Consider the following 16,402-nt stretch of genomic DNA (forward strand, 5'->3'; position numbering starts at 1 on the left):
CATTTAAAAATTTTTTTTTTTAGTTATATAAAAGGAAACATTGACAAAACCATAGAATAAGAGGGATACAGCTTTTCACAGTTCCCACCACCATACCTCCAAATCCCATCCCTTCCTCTGATGCCTTTCCTCTTCTTTAACCCCTTGGGAGTATAAACTCAATATCCTTGTGGGTTGCAGAAGGATAAAGGTCTGGGTTCTATAGTTGCTTTCCTGCTGGACATGGGCATTGACAAGTCAATCCATACTCCCAGCCTGTTTCTCTTTCCCTAGGAGGAAGGGTTATGGGGGAGCATAGCTCCAAGATACATTGGTGGGATTGTCTGTCCAGGTAAGTCTGGTTGCATACTCCTAGCATCTGGAACCTGGTGGCTGAAAAGAGAGTTAATATACAAAGCCAAACAAATTGTTGACCATTCATGGACCTAAAGTCTGGAATAGTGCAGATGAAGAGTTGGGGGGGGGGGGTCCTCCATTTTGTAGATAGCTAGTAGGCATAATTTAGTTATATTTCAAAGAGCAAAAGGCCTGTAGCTATACTAGTGTTTTCTTTTTTGTTTTTGTTGTTGTTTTTGCCTGAGTCTGAAATCTGATATGCAGGAGGATCCTAATTATTGTCTGGGGAGATGATGTCATGGCTGGTAAAAGGATCAGAAAGCTGGATTAGGGAAGAGAGTACCTCCCTAATATGGGACAAGGCTATAAATATTACTCAAACTCCAGCGATGTTATGTTGTCTGGGGCCCATAATTAGCTTAGTTGCCTGTGTGACCTCTTCATTCCTCTAGATCTGATCTCACATTCTGTGGGCATGACAGGAGTGCTGTTACTTTTTCTGATGTATGGCATTCTCACAGGAGTGAAGTGGTATCTCATTGATGTCTTTATTTGCATTTCTCTGACAATCTAACACTTGGAGCATTTTTTCATGTGTTTCTCGGACCTTTTGGTTCTCTTCTGTAGTGAATATTCTGTCCATTTCCTCCCCCCATTTTTGGATGCGGTTATTTATTTTCTTGTTTTTGAGTTTGGAAAGCTCTTTATATATTCTGGTTATTAGCCTATTGTCTGATGTATGGCCTATAAAGATCTTCTCCCATTCTGTAAGGGCTCTCTTGGTTTGGTAGTGGTTTCCTTTGCTGTGCAGAAGCCATTTAATTTGATGTAGTCCCTTAGGTTTATACTTGCTTTAGTCTTCTTTTAGTTGGATTAGTTTCACTGAGGATGTCTTTAAATTTTATGTGCAAAACATTTTTGCCAATATTTTCCTCTGTCTGATAGTTTGTGGTCTAACCTCCAAGTCCTTGATCCACTTGGAATTTACTTTTGTGTTTGGTGAACTATATCAGTTCAGTTTCATTCTTCTGTATGTTTCAACCCATTCTTTCCAAAACCACTTCTTAAAGAGAGTCTGTTTTCCCCATTTAATAGTCTGGGAACCTTTGTCAAAGATTAGATGCCCGTAAGTGTGGAGGTTTACATCTGGGCTCTCAATTCTATTCCACTGGTCAGTGTGTCTATTCATGTTTCAGTACCAAGAATTTTTTATGATAGTGGCCCTATAATACAATTTGAGATCTGGGAGGATGATGTCTCCAGTCTTGTTCTTTCTTCTCAAGACTGTTTTTGTAATTCTAGGTCTTTTCTGGTTCCAGATAAACATTTGTAGCATTTGCTCTATTCTCTTAAAAATGTTTTTGGGATCATGATGGGGATAGCATTAAATTTGTATATGACTCTGGGGGGCTAGTATATAAATTTTGATGATGTGAATTCTTCCAACCCATGAACATGGAATGCCTTTCCACTTCTTGGTGTCTTTTTTTATTTCCTTGAGTAGTGACTCATAATTTTTAGTAAGCAAGACTTTCACTTCTTTCATTAGATTTATTCCTAGATATTTTGTGAATTTTTTTTGTTACTATAGTAAAAGGCCTGATTTATAGGGCCAGAACTTCCAACACTATGTTGAATAGTACGTTAGAATCATAAAAGCTGGAAGGAAGTATGCCAGTGTCTTCAATATTTTGGAAGACTTTTAAAGTGTCTTTCCACTTCTTGGTGTCTTTTTTTATTTCCTTGAGTAGTGACTCGTAATTTTTAGTAAGCAAGACTTTCACTTCTTTCATTAGATTTATTCCTAGATATTTTGTGAATTTTCTTTGTTACTATAGTAAAAGGCCTGATTTATAGGGCCAGAACTTCCAACACTATGTTGAATAGTACGTTAGAATCATAAAAGCTGGAAGGAAGTATGCCAGTGTCATCAATATTTTGGAAGACTTTTAAAAGTAGAGGTGTTAGTTCTTCTTTGAATGTTTTGTAGAATTCATTTGTAAAACCATCTGGACCAGGACTTTTATTTTTGGGAATGTTTTTTGACAACTGTTTCAAATTCACTAGCTGTGATGGGCCTGTTCGTGTTATCTACTTCCATTTATTTAATTTTGGAAGTTTGTAGGTATGTAGGAAATTGTCCATTTTCTGCAGGTTCTCTAGCTTGGTGGCATATATTTATTCATAAATGCCTCCACATGATGTCTTGAATTTCTGCGGTGTCTTTGTGATATCTCTTTTTCATTTATGATCCGATTTATTTGGTTCTTCTCCCTTTTCTGTTTTATGAGTCTGGCTAAAGGCTTGTCAATTTTGTTCACTCTTTCGAAGAACCAACATTTGTTTTCATTGATCTTTGTGTCATTTTCTTATTTTCAATCTTATTTATTTCTGCCCTAATTTTAATGATTTCTTTCCTTCTGTTTGCTTTAGAGTTCCTTTGATTTTCTTCTTCTAGGTCTTTAACATATGCAATCAGGTTGTTTATTTGTGCTTTTTCTTGTTACCTTATATGTGCTTGTGTGGATAAGAACCTTCCACTCAGTATAACAATACCTGTGTTCCAAGTATTTTGATAGCTCATGTCTTAAATTTTATTGACCTCTCAAAACATCTTGATTTCTTCCTTGATTTTCTCTTGTTAAGTAATGTACAGCTGAGATTCCACACTTTGGGACACTTACTAATCTTATGTTGATTGTTAAGTGTTAGTTTAATTCCACTGTGGTCTGAGAAGATCCTTGGGAAGATTTCAATGCTCTTGAATTTGCTGATGCTGTCTGTGTGGCTTAATATATGGTCTATCTTTGAGAATGACACATGGGAATTTGAGTAAAATGTGTACTCCAGTTTCATGGGGTGAATGACTCTGACAATGTCCAATATTTTTTTTATCTATCTCCTCATTTAGCTCCCTTATGTCTTTATGGTTTTCTGCTTGGGTGATCTGTTAAGATGAAAGAATGGTGTCTGAAGTCCCCTACTATGAATGTGTTGCTGTTAATACATTGCTGTGGCTCTTTCAGTAGATGTTTGATGTATTTAGATGTCTTCTCATTGGGTGCATAGATATTAGTAATTGTTCAGTACTCTTGATTGACCAATCTACTGACCATTAATTAGTGTCCATTCCTATCTTTTTAAATTTTATTTATTTTAAAATCCATCATGTCAGATATAAGAATAGCTGTTCCTGCCCCTTTTTGTGGACCATTGGCTTGTATGATAATTATCCATCCTTTCACTTTAAGTCTGTGTTTGTCTTGTTGAGTTAGGTGGGTTTCCTGTAGACAGCAAATTGCTGGGTTGTATTTTATGATCCATCTTCCTACTCTGTGTCTTTTCATAGGTGAATTCAGGCCATAGACATTTACTGATATCAAAGATTGAAGATATTTTAATGCCATTCTTGTAGAGTTTTAGAGTGTTCTGATATAAGTCTTATTTATGGTGGTCTGAATGTTTATAGGAGGCCTTGCAGAACTTCTTTCAGGGCAGGCTTGGTGATAGTTGATTCTTTTAACTGTTGCTTGTCTGAGAAGGTTTTGATGCCTCCATCTAGTCAGTTTAGTTTGAATGACAGTCTAGCAGGATACAATAGTCTTGGTTGAAAGCCTTTCTCCTTGAGCACTTAATAGATATCTTGCCATTCTATTCTGGCCTGTAGTGTTAATGTGGAGAATTAAGCTGCTAATCTTATGGGACTTCCTCTGTAGGTGACTCTGTTTTTCTCTTGCAGCCTTCAGAATCCTTTCTTTATCCTTAATCCTTTCCATTTCTAAATATGATGTTTCCTGGTGTCTTTATGTCTGGGTTAATTCTGTTTGGGAACCTCTGGGCTTCTTGAATCTTTATGTCTTTGATGTTGTCTAGACTAGAGAAGTTCTCACCTATTATGTCCAGAAGAATGCTTTCTTCCCCTCTCTCTCTTTCTTCCTTAACTAAGCCAATAATGCATATATTGTTTCCTTGAAAGTCATACCATAGGTCTCTGTTGTTGTTTTCAATATCTCTTAATGTCTTTTTGAGATCTCTTACTTCTTTTTTAGTCATCTCTAATTCTTCCTTGATACTGCTAATTCTGTCTTCAGCCTCATTTATTCTATTCTCCCTCCCCTATACTGTTTCTGGAGTTCTCTTATTTTGTTACCCTGTTCTGATGCTGTTTTAGCTTGTTCAGTTTGTTGTGTTCTTAGCTCAACTATTTCAGTTGTTGGTTCTCTAATAACCTTGAGATAATTCGTGTTTTTTCCAGGGTCTCATTTGGTGTTTCAGCATTTCTGATTACAATTCTTTCAAACTCTTTACTCACTCAGGTGAGTATTTCCTTAACTAGTGTTTGAATGTTGACCTCATTATTTTGTGATCCAACCTTTGGGGGACTTTTAGTTGGACTCTTGTCCTCATTCATTTCTCCAGTATTTCTTCTTGTTGGTTTAACCATTTTATATATGTTATGAGGTCCCTCTCTCAGTAATTTTCAAATTACTGATCACTCTTGCCTGTATTGACTTGTGTCTAATTAAGGTAATTACAGGGTTCACAGTTGTGCAAATTGACCGTTGTTTCAATAGTATTTTAATCCCTGAGTTGGAAGTAAGTGGCTTAAAAGCCTCTTTTGTTCTTTCTCTTCCCTGTAGGCTATAGGAGCCTGAGTGCTTTTAAACTTTAAGTAGGCTTCTTTGCTTATTCACTGACTCCTGATCAAGAGATAAAGCAGGGTGTGACAAAGATAATCCAGTAGTTTTGCAAAGAGACATTCATAGTCCCACCACTAAGTCACAAAGGTAGAGATCTTCTGCTGAGTTTTGTCATTAGTTCTCTGTCCCCTGGTGTCAGCACACTGCCTCTATGCTGCTGCTCCAGATTCTGAGGGCAATAACAATGGAGATACACACTTGCATTTGGTGAGTCTCAGGAGAGTCCTCTCCTCCCTTCAACCATTTCTTTGTTGGTGAAACAGAGTGGATGTGTTGTCTTAACTGGTAAACTGCCACTTACCTGTTAAAATGGTAAAGTGTTAAACTGCCACTTAAACTGGTAAACCAGCCACTTAATCTCTCCTTAGGCTCATCTCTGTCCACGAGCCATACATGTTTGTACTCACCAGTGATTTGGTGGGTTCCTGAAGTTAAAGTCATTCAATTGTCATGTGGTTCCAGGAGTCTCCTGTGGTATTCCTAGTTGACCCAGGAGAGGAGAGGAGAGAAACATAGTTGCTATTGTTCTGTAGCCCAACCTCCAGAAGTGTTCCCCTTCTCTTCTTATTTTTCCACCAAGATCATCACTGGAGTTTGTTTCCCACATGACAGTATTGCTCCCAGTGAGAGAAAAGGAGGCAGGGAGGGAGAGAGAGAGAGAGAGAGAGAGAGAGAGAGAGATAGAGAGAGAGAGAGAGAGAGAGAGAAAGAGAGAGAAAGAAAGAGAGAGAGAGAGAGAGAGAGAGAGGGAGTAATCTCTTGTACTGCTTCACTGTTCATGATGTTTGGGTCCTTGAGCCTGATAACCTGTATGATCTAATGTCCATGCAACCATATGAACTCCATACATTTGCAATTTAAACATTTACTATATCTGCCCCAGGTCTTTGTTAGCTTATTCTGTGGAGAGAGGCTGAAACTGTGACTCACAAAAGTGCTCTGTCCTATTCCATCTTCCACTTGCTGGTTGTATTATTTAGAAAGCTCTTTACATGTTTAATTTCATTTTCTTTTTTTTTTCTCCAGTGTTCTTGCTATGGCTGAATGCATACATGTGATAGAATCAAGATATGGAGAGAGACTACGAGTGAGACAGACAGAAAGAGGGGTGACACCATGGCACTGATCCATTGCTCATGAAACTTCCCTCTTTTTCTTTATTTTTGTTTCTTTTTTTAAATACTATTTATAGAATGAAACACTTACAAGATCATAGAAAAAGGGAGGTACAATTCCCAATGCCAGATCTTCATATCACACCCCGTCTGTTCATAGCTTTCCTATTCTTTAACTCTGTGGGAGTGAGTATGGCCCCAAGGTCATTGTGGGGTGTAACTGCTTCCCTGCTGAATATGGGCATTGACAGGTTGATCCATACTCCCAGCCTGTCTCTTTCTTTCCTTAATGGGTCAGGTTTCTGTGGAAATGGGGCTCCAGTAAAAATTGCTGGGGTTGTCTTCCCAGGGAAGTCCTGTTGGCATCATGTTAGCATCTGGAATATTGTGACTGAAAGAAGAGGTAACATAGAAAGCCATACAAGCTTCCATCTTGTAGGTGCTCCCATGTGGTTTCCAGAGGCTCAAACATACATCCTTGTACACAGTCACAGATATATTCAGTAATGTAATACTCATTTCCCTGAATGTGGCCATGGTCTCCAAGGTATATGGCCTCTGGTATATGGGCCAAAATTCTTTTTGGGGGACAGAACAAAGGAGTTCTGGCTTCTTTAACTGCTTCTCTCTATGTTATGTATGTTGCCTGGCCTGGCATCTCTCTCTCTCTCACTCTCGCTGTCTCTCTCTCCTGTCTCTGCTCTCTCCTCCTGTATGGCCTGTACAGAGGAGGTGCCCTGAGCTAGAAGCATCCCTGCTGTCCTCAGAGCCTTATGCCCAGTTTTGGGGGGATTATCTGCTTGTTGTTACCCACATGTACCATCACAGGCAGGCACTGGCGTGGGGAAATGATCCCACACAGTCTGTATAGCACCAGCTTGCCCACAGGGATGCCCATGCCTTAGAAGCACAGGCCAAATGGTTGCTTGCTTTAAGGTTATTTCACTCAAACTTCACACATACACTTCACCTTTTGATCACAAAGGAAGAACACATCCTGTCACACACTGAAAAGCCCCCAAAAGCTTATTTCCTGGTTTACTTTGATGTCCTTAATTTACATCAAGCCTTGTTCTTCCTTCTCTATCTCACCTTACTGGTTCAACCCCTATTCTTCTTTCAGATGCCTTTGGATAATTAAATTCCTGCATCAGAAGACTGACTGTTTTGACCTTTATGTGTCACATCAACTCTTGTCATACCAACCACTTACCATAGGGGGCAAGTTGACCTTTAAGAAACCTGTGAATTCTGACATATCTGAAAAATGTTCTTTGTTTCACTTTATATAGTAGCCCCAAACAACCCCCCAGTAAATGGGTATTTGTACCAGAATTCTTCTTGAGTCCCCTTTATCATGCAGTCCCTAGAGCTGGTGTTAGGGCCTCAGTAAGCTTACCTTCTGGCTGGAGCTACCTCACATGAGCCTCAGCAGGTATGCTTCTGACCCAGTGGCCCACCCAACTTGCTTGCAAGTATAAATGAGACAGTAAGAGAAAAAGACCCTACTGGCTTGTTTTTTCCAAAGTGGATCTAGTTTACTTTTGTCCCCTCAGTCATCCATGTTTGTGTTTTGTGCTTTAGTTTTTTGTTTGTTTGTTTGTTTCCTTTTTTTTTTTTCTTTTAGTGGGGTGGTGTGAGACAGGTGTGGGTAGATGCTTTTAAGACCCAGTGAGGCAGCAGCCTGGGAGCCAAGGTCAAACTGCTTTCCTCCACACCCAGAGTCCCATTGCACACTGTCATTAAAGGGACAGTTGTCCATGCATTCTGAGGACAATCTTGAAGTAATTCTAAGTGGAAGGAGGGCTCTTCCCACTTTAATTTATTCAGATGCACGGCTGAATGTAGCTCACACACTCTTGGTGTCAAGAACTAGAGTTTGAGAACACAGTGAAGTACTCAGTGAGGACATGAGTTGGTAAGGAAACATGTGGCCCGGTCACAGAAAGCCAAAACAAACATGGATGACTAAGAGGACAAAAGTAAACCAGTCAAGAGAGACACTTGCAGTACTACTTTACTACTTGTGAAGTTTGGGACCACCGTGAGCTTGAGCCTGGATCCTGGCACCTGGTAATGTGTGTGCTCAGTGGGAGCACTACTGTCTGGCCCCAGGGAAAGTGCTCTCAAGTCTAGATGAAGTAGACAATGACCTTCATTCCCCATTGACCTTTCACCAGGGGGGAGAGGTCAATAGGCTCCAGGTTGCATTTTGCACTCAGTGCTCTCAGTTTGCCCAGGATCTCTGAAAAAATGCTCTGTGACTCAGAAGGTGTTTTTGTAAAGTGTGGCACTATCAAACATGAGGCCCAAGTTCCATCCGTGATATGGCAGGTCCCAGAGTGATGCTTTGATCTCTCTCTGAACTCCATAAACAAACAAACAAATGAGCATTAAAAAGAAAAAGGTTAGCATTTAAAGAAACCTCTGAGGACATTCTATTAAGAGAATGTAAGGGTAACCTGTAGGGCAGCCCCCCTGCTCCATTGCTGATAGTACAGTCTATTTACATAATCATTGTTTTTCCTGAGACCTGCCCTGCCTGCATAGTATTGATTACTCCCACTGGTTTCAACCTTCTCAACAGCTGCTCTGGAAGCTTTCAACCTTGGTGCACTTTTTTCCACCCCCTCTCCTAGCCATTTCCTTTTCCCACTTGCCACTTCCGTTTAAAGTTAAATATAAAGGAGTTGTCTCTGGTCACTAAAGGCATGACATTATGTTCCCACTCTGACACGAGTTCCCAGTCTCTCTTTCTTTCCTGAGAAGCTAGCCCGGCAGAATCCCATCGAGTGCAGTGGACTCACAGAGGGAAGGTATCTAACAATGGAGCTTGATTGACCAGTTGGTTGGTGCTGAGTCTTTGATGACCAGGCAGCCTGTACTTTTATTGAAGCCATTCTACAATGAGGCTTCACCCATGCCCTAGTACAGAACCTTTGAGAACACCTATGTCCTTTGCCGCCTCCAAGATGCTTCTCCTGACACTCCAGTCCCTGTGCCCCCACTCACAGGAGCATGTAGGGTGTTCCCTGCTTCCCCAAATACAAGCTTCCCCTTCAATATGCCAAAAAATTCCCATTCACATACATCTGAGACTTTATTTTGTGTCATATATCTATATCTATCTATCTATATATATCTCCATATATATATATATATATATATATATATATATATAAACTTATTGGCTGGGGAGGTAGCTCCACTGGCAGAGTGCAGGACTTGCACTCTTGCATGCTACTTGGGTCAGAGCAGTACTCACATGATTTCTCTCTTGCATACAAAATTGTACTTTAATAAAAGCTAGTATATCCCTTGATTGAAACCCACATGAGTCATGACCCAGGGTAAGTGGTGCCACTCTATCCTGTCTCTTGCACCCAGCTCTCTTCTGAGAAGCATATCAGTTAGGGGGGATAAGATAGAATTCCACTGACAGACACTCTAGGGTCACTTTAGTTCCCCTTCTTTAGCTGTGGCCCAGTGTCAGTGGCTGCCAGTTCTTAGCAACATCGCCCCGCCAGATATTCGTCGGGATGCAGCATCATCTAAGTTCATTTGCCACGTCTATGCTCTACCAAACCTGCCAATATACCCGGATATGTTCGCCCACCCTGTCCAACGCTTGATGTCTCGTCACCCAATCTGGTCCCCTACGCCTCCACTGAACTTCTCTGCTCCAGACTCTTGGAAACAGAGTTGGCAGTCAGCTGAAGTAAAGAACAAACACCTCATCACAGACCCCTGCAAGCGTCAACCCGGCTTTGACCTAGCACGTTATGATTGGGCCCTCCTCAATCGCTATCAAACAGGCCATGGCCGGTATGCCACTATGTTCCATCGCTGGGGAGTCAGAGACAACCCGCACTGCCCCTGCGGCTCCAGACAGACTATGACCCACATAGTCAACGACTGCCACCTCTCCAGATTCAAAGGAGGTCTCGAAACTTTACATCAGGCTCAACCTGACGCTGTTGACTGGCTACGGAAGAAGGGCAAACACTAGAAAAAGAAGAAGTGTCAGTGGCTAAGCCACAGCATCAAGCATCAGCCAGTTTTTGGTGGGCAGAACATGAAAGAAACTCAGGCCGCAGGTATTTTTTTTTTCATTTAAGCAAAAAAAAAAAAAAAATTTCCAACAAGGTTATCACTGGAACTCCATGCCAGCACAGTGAAGTCAACTGTTGCTGGCAGTATTTTTTCCTTTTCTTGAAATATAATAGGACAGGTGTTATTCTCCTCTCCTCTCCCCAGTCCACTAAGAACATCTAAGGAAACAACTTGGGTCCAAAACAAAACAGGACTAGAATGACTTTGGGAACCCACCAAACAACCAGTAAGTACAAACACATGTGGCTTGTGGACAGAGAGTAGCCTAAAGAGAGATTCCTGGAGCTGAAGCCTACATTTACTCCCAACTTGCTGGTAGCAGTCTGGCAGTTTACCAGTTGAGGCTCCACCTTCAGTCTGCTTTACTAACAAAAAGACTGATGAAGGAAAGAGAGGACTGAGGTAAGGCTCACCAAATGCAACTGTTATTCTCCATTGCTACTGACCCTCGGAGACTGGAGCAGCAACTGGGAAGCCCCATGCTGATATTGGGGTGCAGAGAACTTACTTCTCCTGTGAGCTACCAGGTTCCAGATGCTAGCATGATGCTTACCAGACTTCCCTGGACAGACAACCCTACAAATGGGTCCTGGAGCTCTACTTCCCCAGAGCCCTTCTCCACTAGGGAAAGAGAGAGATAGCCTGAGAGTATGGGTCAGCCTCTCAATTCCCATGTTCAGCAGGGAAGCACTTACAGAAGCCAGACCTTCAACCTTCTGCATCCCACAGTGACCTTGGGTCCATACTCCCACAGGGTTAAAGAATAAGAAAGCTATCAAGGGAGGGGAGGGGATACAGAGTTCTGGTGGTGATAATTGTGTGAAGTTGTACCCCTCTTATCTTATGGTTTTGTCAATGTTTCCTTTTTATAAATAAAAAAAGGTAAAAAATGAAAAGCAGGAGAATATCTATACCCTGGTGGGCTATAGGTGGAGCTGTAAAGTGAGTATATTTCCACATTGTTTTCCTGATAAATTGGGGAGAGATGGTGAATAATTGCCACAGAACTGACAGAGTATAAACAGGAAGAGTTTGGAAACTCTCTGGGCCAAGTACTTTCAGTTTGTCTCTGGCTGCTAGAAGAACTGGTGAATTGAGCCCTTTGGGGCTGGGAGTCTCTTTGCATAATCACTGTGTTACCTCTCCCCCACCCTGATTTATCTATTGGTCTGGGGAGAGTGATTAAGATAAGAAGCTTACCTATAGTTAAAAAGCCCTCAGGCTCTCATTGCCCACAGGAAGAAGAAGAACAAAAGATGCTTTAAAAGTCACTATGCTCCAACTCAGGGATTGAAATAATATAGAAACAACCGTTAATTTCCAAAATACATTACCTAGACACAAGTCAATCCAGGCATGAATTAACAGAACTTTGAAAAGTACTGAGTTAGAGACCTCAAAACATACTATGTAGCATGGTTAAACCAAGAAGAAATATTGTAGAAATGAACCAGGAAAAAAAGACCAGCTAAAATCCCACCAAAGGTTGAAGCACAGAACAATGAGGTCAACATCCAAATGATACTTAATGATTTATCCAAATGAGACTTAAGGAATTAATCACAGGAGTGAGGAAAGAGTTTGAAAGTATAGTCATCAGAAATGAGGAAACAACAAATGAGACTCTGGAAGAAAGTACTAATTATCTGTAGGTAATTTGAGAGCTAAAAGCTGAAATAGCTGAGCTAAGAACTCCACTAGCTGAATAAGCTAAAACAGTATCAGAATAGGGTAACAAAATAGTGGAACTACAGAAAACAGCAGAGGGGAGAGAGAATAGAAAAAATGAGGCTGAAGACAGAATTAGCAAAATTGAGGACAAATAAGAGAAAACTATGAAATTAGAGATGTCAAAAGAGATTTAGAGATACTGAAAATAACAGAGACCTATAGGATTACCTAAAAAGAAACAATATATGCTATATTGGCTTACCAGAGGAAGAAAGAGAGGGAGGGGAAGAAAGCATTCTTCTGGACATAATAGCTAAGAACTTCTCTAGTCTAGGCAACATCAAAGACAGAAAGGTTCAAGTAGCCCAGAAGGTGCCAAACAGAATTAACCCAGGTTTAAAGTGACCAAAACACACCATATCTAGAATGGAAAAGAATAAGTATAAATAATGGATCTTTAAGGCTGCAAGGGAAAAACAAAGAGTCACCTACAGAGGAAAACCCATAAGATTAGCAGCATACTTCTTCACACAAACACTACAGGCCAGAAGAGAATGGCAAGGCATCTATCAAGTGCTTAATGAGAAAGGCTTTTAACCAAGACTCCTTTATCCTGTTAGACTGTCAATCAGATAATACAGAGCCATAAAAACTTTCACAGGTAAGCAGTAGTTGAAAGAATCAAGGATCATCTAGTCAGACCTGAAAGGACTTCTGAAAGATCTCCCATATACAGTCAGACAAACAATAATACGCCATATATCAGAACACTCTAAACCTCTACAATACTGCTATTAAAATATCATCAATATTTGATATCAGTAAATAACAATGGCCTGAATACACCTATTGAAAGACAGAGTAGGAAGATAGATCAGAAAACACAATTCAACAATATGCTTTCAATAGGAAACCCAACTAACTCATCAAGACAATCACAAACTCAAAGGGGAAAAATGGAAAATTTTCATACAATCCAATGGCCCACCAAAAAATGGCAAGTACAGCTATTCTCATAACTAACATGATAGACTTTAATATAAATAAAATTAGAAAAGATAGAGATACATATTACTTAGTGCTCAGAGGATCGGTCAATCAAGAGGACTTAACAATTATTAGCATCTATGCACCCAGTAAGAAGCCATCTAAATATATCAAACATCTACTGAAAGAGCTAAAGAAATGTTTTAACAGAAACACAGTCTTAGTAGGGGACTTCAACACCCCAGTCTCTCAACTTGACAGATCACCCAGGCAGAGAAATCAATAAAGACATAAGGGAGTTAAATGTGGAGAGAGATAAACTAGAAATATCGGACATTTTCAGAGTCATTCACACCAAGAAACTGGAGTACACATTTTACTCAAGCCAACATGTGTTATTCTCAAGGATAGACCATATATTAGACTACAAAGACAGCATCAAGAAATTCTAGACCATTGAAATCATCCCAAACATCTTCTCAGACCACAGTAGAATTAAACTAACACTTAACAATCAACAAAAGATTAATAATAGTTCCAAAATGTAGGAGCTCAACAGTATTACTTAACAACTACTGGGTCAAAGAGGAAGAAAAGGAAGAAATCAAAATGTTTTGAGAGATCAATGAAAATGAAAAAACGAGCTATCAAAATATTTGAGACATAGCTATCACAGTACTGAGAGGGAAGTTCATAGCCATACAAGCACAGAAAAGATCACAAGAGAAAGCAAAGATAAACAGCCTGATTGCACACCTTAAAGACCTAGAAGAAGAAGAACAAAGGGACTCTAAAGCAACCAGAAGGACAGAAATCACTAAAGTTGGGGCAGAAATGAATAACATTATAAATAAAAAACCATACAAAAGATCAATGAAAATAAATGTTGGCTCTTGGAAAGAGTGAACAAAATCAACATGGCTTTAGCCAGACTCACAAAGCAAAAAAAAGGAGAAGACCCAAATAATCAGATCATAACTGAAAGAGGAGATATCACAACAGACCCACAGAAATTCAGCATATTATGCGAGGCTTCTATGAACAAGTATATGCCACCAAGCTAGAGAACCTGGAAGAAATGGATGATTTCTTAGTTACCTACAAACTTCCAAAATTAAATTAAGGGAACTAGGTAATATGAACAATCCCATGAAAGCTAATGAAGTTGAAACAGGTATCAAAAACATTCCCAAGAATAAAAGTCCTGGACCAGATGGTTTTTTTCAAATGAATTGTAAAAACCTTCAAAAAGAAATAATACCTCTACTTGAAAAAGTCTTCCAGAAGATTGAAGTCACAGGAATACTCCCTGTCAGCTTCTATGAAACCTACATCCAAAAGCAGACAGGGACACAACCAAAAAAGTAACGTACAGATCATTATTTCTGATTAACATAGATATTAAAATATTGAACAGAATTCCAGCCAGCCGGATATAGCAATATATTAAAAAGATTGTTCATTATGACCAAGTGGGGTTTATCACAGGGATGCAATTTTAGGTAAATATATGTAAATCAATCAACATGATCCATCAAATCAATAAAACAAAGACCAAAAACCACATGGTCATATCAATAGATGCGTAGAAAGCCTTTGACAAAATCCAACATCCCATAATGATCAAAATGCTACACAAAATTAGAATAACCTCCGTCCTGTGATAATGGCATACAACAAAACGGACAGCATCAACAAAAGCTTGAGAGGCTGTGGGGACAGAGGAACCCTTTTGAACTGCTGGTGGGAATGTTAATTAGTCCAGCTTCTGTGAAAAGCAGTCTGGAAAACTCTTACAAAGCTAGACATGGACCTTCCTTATGATCCAGTAATTCCTTTCCTGGGGATATACCTCAAGGACTCCATAACCCCCAACCAAAAAGATATGTTTACTCTTATTTTCATAGCAGCACAATTTGTAATAGCTAAAATCTGGAAGCAAGCCAAGTGCCCAACAACAGATGAGTGGCTGAGAAAGCTGTCGTATATATACACAATGGAATACTACGCAGCTATTAAGAACAATGAACCCACCCTCTCTGACCCATCTTGGATGGAGCTAGAAGGAATCATGTTAAGTGAACTAAGTCAGAAAGATAAAGACAAGTATGGGATGATCCCACTCATAAAAAAACGTTGAGAAATAATAACAGAAAGGGAAACTCAAAGCAGGATCTGACTAAATTTGTAGTAGGGCACCAAAGTAAAAACCCTGGGTGGAGGGTGAGGGTGGATGTTCAGCTTCATGGGGCAACGCTGAGGGGGGTTGGGATGGGACATAATATTTTGGTGGTGGGAATTGTGTTTATGTACACCCTATTATTTTGTAGTCATATAAATCACTAATATGAGAGGGGGAAAACTGATTGAATGTTTCAAATATGTTAATGCACAGACTGAATTTTTAAATGCATAGGGTGAATCTTTGATATGTTGACTCTCTTAAAAAATTAGTCCAGGGAAAACAAAAGCAACCAGAGGCATAGTTATATGCAAAACAATGTCAAAGAACATAAAATATGGTCATGGTGTGTATGATGTAGCAAATCCTAACAAAGGGATTTTTCAAAGTTAACCCAATAGCCAAATAATGTGATTATTGAAATAACTATCTCTTGTCTTCTTAAACCCTAAGACAATAGGAATCTCTCACTTCTTCTATAGAGCCTATGTTTCTCTCAATCCTAGAACTTCTGGAGTGGGGCTTATTTGCCTGCATGCTGCTCTCGAGTCATACCAAATGATATTGCATCCACCGATTCCAACCTAATCAAAGCAACGAGTACCATCTCAGCATACTTCTCATCAGACTGTGTACAGAGACATCAGGCATGGAATGCAACCTTTCACCCTCATCACTTGGGTCAAACCTTTCTTTTTATGGTATTCTCTGATTCCATTCCAGGAGGTGCACTTCCTAAGAAATATCCAAAATCTAGATATAGGCCAGGTCCCATTAGATAGAGCATATGTTCACATGTATCCTTAAATTAGGCGAAAATATATACCTGAAAGCTAAAATACACAATAGTCTGTAGTGAGTCAGTATCGAGTTCTGGTCCTTTTCCCATCCATGGCATCATCTCCCCAGACAATAACTTGGATCCACCTGCATATCAGATTTCAGTTCTCTCACTCACTCCAAAGCTAACCTTATCAAAGCAAAGACTGCAAAAGCTGAATAAGAGCAAGAGACTTGCATACTTTACTGATGTCATTTCGCCAGCTGAGGCTCTACTCAGGGAGTCCTGAGATTCCCAAACAGACTTGATGGGCCTAGAACTCGAATAAATCTCCCTCTCCATTGTTACTGGTCATCTCTATCAGGAACAACAATATAGGCCCCTTTTGGGCTCCCATAGGCCCTTGCCCTCAACTTGGATCAAAAATGGTAGAGAATGTTCCATCCAATGAAGGGGGGATGGACAACATACTCTATGCTACACCTGCGGAAGATGGGTCAATATTGGGGCATCATGG

Source organism: Erinaceus europaeus, chromosome 17, assembly GCF_950295315.1.
Source record: "Erinaceus europaeus chromosome 17, mEriEur2.1, whole genome shotgun sequence".
Taxonomy (NCBI): domain Eukaryota; kingdom Metazoa; phylum Chordata; class Mammalia; order Eulipotyphla; family Erinaceidae; genus Erinaceus; species Erinaceus europaeus.